Below are 4,172 nucleotides of genomic sequence, written 5' to 3'. Positions count from 1 at the left end.
CCAAGTAGGACACTTGTAACCAAGGGGGTTCATTACTCGGGACTTGTAATGACATTCTAAAAACTCTAAATGATTTTGCACAGAAAAATTTAAGGGTTCATATGATTAGTGTTATGGCAACATGACTGAGGAACTCAACAAAAAGTCAATACACTTCTTCCAGAGCTGAGATTGGGCACATCGTATGTATTTAATTTACAGGTTCTCTTCATTCCAAGTGTTATGTTTTATTGAAAGGAAAGACATGGATGTGAGCCTCACAAAAGATGCCACAGCAAGATAACCTGTCAGGTCCCAATGGCACAGGCTCTGATCCTTCAGTGTTCTTCCTGACAGGCATCCCGGGGCTGGAAGCTCTGCACCTCTGGATCTCCATCCCCTTCTGCTCAGTGTTCACCATGGCCCTTCTAGGAAACTGCACCCTCTTGTACGTTATCAAGACAGAGCTCTCCCTACACAAGCCCATGTTCTATTTCCTCACCATACTGGCCGTCATCGATCTGGTTTTATCCACAACCACCATGCCGAAAATACTGAGCATCTTCTGATTTAATTCCAGGGAGATCAGCTTTAATGCCTGCCTGGTGCAGATGTTTTTCCTTCACTCGTTCTCCATCATGCAATCTGCTCTGCTGCTGGCCATGGCCTTCGACAGGTATGTGGCCATTTGCAATCCCCTCAGGTACGCCACCATCCTGACCAATTCAGTGATAGCAAAGATTGGGCTGGCAGCTTTGACTCGAGCTGTTCTGCTAGTGATTCCTCTGCCCTTCCTCCTCAGGAGGCTGCCCTACTGCGGGTCCCACGTCATCTCCCATTGCTATTGTGAGCACATGGCTGTAGTCAATCTGGCCTGTGCCGACACCAGGTTCAATAACATCTATGGGATCGTTGTAGCTCTTTTCATCGTGGGACTGGATCTGATGTTCATCTTCCTATCATATGTCAAGATCCTAAGGGCTGTCCTAAGCCTGGCGTCCAAAGAAGAGCAGCTCAAGGCTTTGGGAACCTGTGGCTCCCACCTTTGTGCCATCTTAGTGGTCTACACACCAGTGGTCCTCTCCTCAATAATTCACAGGTTCGGCCACCAAGTCGCCCCACATGTACACATCCTGATGGCCAATTTCTACCTCCTCTTTCCTCCCATGATGAATCCCATCGTATACGGTGTGAAAACCAAACAGATTCGTGAGCGGGTGCTTCTCTTGGTCCGAGGGAAAAGCTTCTAGGCAGAGCAGGAGGGGGCTGCTAAGGGATTAGGAAGCAGAGGATGCCGGAGAGATTTTCTGAGTAACGTAGATAGCATGTTTGTGGGGGCTTTGTGTACGCTGGGATGGGAACTCCATCTCTGACTCACAGGGAGCAATACACCATCCCCTACACGAGTTTAGCACTGCTGTCCGGAAGGTGATCTTGGCCATGAAGTTGTCCTCACTTGGCCCCAAGTGTGTAGCACTGGTAACAAAGATGAGTGTGAAGGATCCTTGCACCTTCTCTTGCTGTGCTGGAACATCTGAGCTTTATTACTATACACCTGCACACAGCCACGAACGTGCCATTGACTCCCATCACTTCAAAAATCCACAAACGGGAACACTTATATCCTGCGTACAGTGAGCACGGCGATATTGCTGAATATCTGAGAACCTCTGAAATGCTTTGTGTAATATATGAAATCCCTGAGGATAAGAGAGTTCCTACCCTGATTGCGAAATTAACTGGTAAAGCTTGAAATATATTCAATGGAATGCCTATTCAAGATGCTTTAGATACAGTTTTATGAAGTTTTCAGATTACCTCCAAAACATATAGAATTAAATTTAGGAATCTTAAGAGGGATGATTAATGGGGAATATGGAAACAAAATGAAAGATTTGTTGGGAAAATGGGAATGGGGTAAAGAGGTGGCATGTTTTGAAGGACTGCTTGTTCTGGTTGCTCAAAAACATTTCTAGAGCATATGTAAGGCTGAAATAAAGCAGTGTCTATGGGACAAAGACGTAAAGATTGTGGCTGAGAATGCTCTTTTAAATGATGCCTTCCAACAAACTGAGGAGTATGCTGAGGAGAGGCCAGAGAAAGAAAGAGGGATTTGAAGCTGGTAGAAAGGGGCGATCACATTTTATCCCGAGCAAGAGGGAGGGTGGCTGGGCTGGAGGCTGGTACCACCTCCCAGAACCACCCCGAAACCCTCAATCCCAAATCTCTGTAAAAGCAGAAGAAGCCCAAAAGGTGCGATAGTGTAAAGTCACTGACCTACTCGAGAATAAATGCCCTGTGCTAGAGGAACAGGCAACCAAAATTGCTCATGTTATTTCTGCTGTCGCTCTCACAGAAAACACCCCAAATCAAATTGAAACCCTATCAGATTGGTTTTGTGAAGTTAACCTCTGCAGAGCCAGATATGGAGCTTGTTAAGGTTGTCCAAATTGAGGCAAGGGAATGCTTGGGCAGAGAAGGTACAGGCCCAGATCCTTCTGTTAAGCAGAATGTGGTCCCAAAGGCCAGTATGGTTTTACCTAGCAAAATGGCCAGACGCGCAGGGTGAAACCTCGACCACTGCTTAAAATTCTTGTGGTGTGAGAAGGTTTGGAAAGTGTTGTTGAACTGTGGGGTAATAGAACAACCACTTGTCCGACCTGCTCTTGGAAATGATTTTTTCGCGTGTAGCTCAGATTAAAGTATTTTGCCTGCAGCCAGGAGATAGTTTTAAAGCTGGGGCTCCAAAGGAAATTGTAAGTCTCAGGAATTGGCTGAGAAGAATGGGAAAGAGTCCTACTTGATTCTCCTGCAGCAGGGAAGCCACATGCTATCACAGCAGGACGGGGTGAGACTAAACTCCCACGCAAGCTAGGCAAGACCACATCAGAGAAGGGAACAGGGGGTGATGCCTGCCCAGGAGACAACTGTCGCAGTTGTTAGCTGCCAGCAGTTGCAGCTTGAACCAGACACAGAGCCTCTCTAGGTAGCTCAGAGATTAATGTGTCTTAGAAGGGCCCAGAGAGGAAACCGGGGAAAGGAAATAGTAGGGGTACAGAATGTTTCTCATTGCTCAGTTGGAAGGATGCCCAGGAAAGAAATGGCTGAGTCAGCATCTGTGCCCCAGGCACTCAGCCCATGAGCCAGGTTTGAAGGAAACTTGTGATCGACTCCTGTGGGGAGGATCACACAGCTGACTTCTCAGGGACAAGGGAAAGGGATGGCAGACAGTACCCCAAATCCGATCCCAGTTTCAGGAGCTAATTCTGAAAAGTTTTGGAAAGTCACTGTGCCTCGTCACTTCAAGATGCAGCTCCGACGCCTGTGACCAGCAGAGATTGAGACCAAAGAAATTGCAGATAGTTTTGTGAGAAACACAAATGACCCAACTGACAGAGAAGGGGTGTTTTCCCCAGGCTGTGAAACACAGAGAACAGTTATGGGAAAGCTGCTGGAAAGGTGAATCTGATCGAGGGTAAACAGATTTGTAGCCAGAGGCAAACAGATCACAAGCTTCTCTAGGGGGCAAGGGAGGACTCAGTGCAGGGAGGGGAAACACAGGTAACCCCAAAAAGGGATCTGGATTATGGCAATATGTACAGTCCATAGTTGGGACTGCTGCCCAAAGGGCCAGCCAATTGCAGGACTCCCGAAACCCATTTGCCAGACCCTGCAGGTACCAAATCCAGACACATAATTAAAATAAGAAACCGCAGGCAGAGGGAACATCTGAGGAAAAGAAAAGCCAGTGAACTGATTACATGGGAAAAGCCAAAGAACACAATGAGTAATGAAAAAGCAACCTCAAACCAGACTGTCTGAAACAGAAGTCTGTGGTACATAAAGATCTTTGTAAACACCCCGTTATCTGTGATAAAAATGTGCATTATTAAAGTCATGAGATAGAATTTGGATACTGTGTTAAAATTTAAGTATACACTGGTTTCTCAGTTAATACCTGTAAACAGATTTAAAGCTTATCACAAGCAGAGAAACCAAAAAAAACTCAGTTTCTGGTGTGAAATGGGAAACTGAGGCACACCGCATCATGGCCTTCATGGCTGGATACCAAAAGAACTATAACACAAACTCCAACTTCTTCGCTGGAGCCTGATCCTGCAGGAGTTGACATGGAATTATACACATAAAGGAAGGAAACTTGGACAACACCCTGTCCAGGAAAGGGGACTCTG

The 4,172-nt window shown here is 46.4% G+C and overlaps 1 pseudogene; it reads left to right on the top strand.

Annotated features, from left to right (window-relative positions):
* The first annotated feature begins 266 nt into the window (after nt 1-266).
* On the top strand, nt 267-1,229 carry LOC116823384 (olfactory receptor 52K1-like; annotated as a pseudogene).
* The last annotated feature ends 2,943 nt before the right edge of the window (nt 1,230-4,172 follow it).

The sequence above is a fragment of the Chelonoidis abingdonii genome, chromosome 1, assembly GCF_003597395.2.
Source record: "Chelonoidis abingdonii isolate Lonesome George chromosome 1, CheloAbing_2.0, whole genome shotgun sequence".
Taxonomy (NCBI): Eukaryota; Metazoa; Chordata; order Testudines; family Testudinidae; genus Chelonoidis; species Chelonoidis abingdonii.
This window is presented reverse-complemented; position numbering and strand designations above follow the sequence as displayed.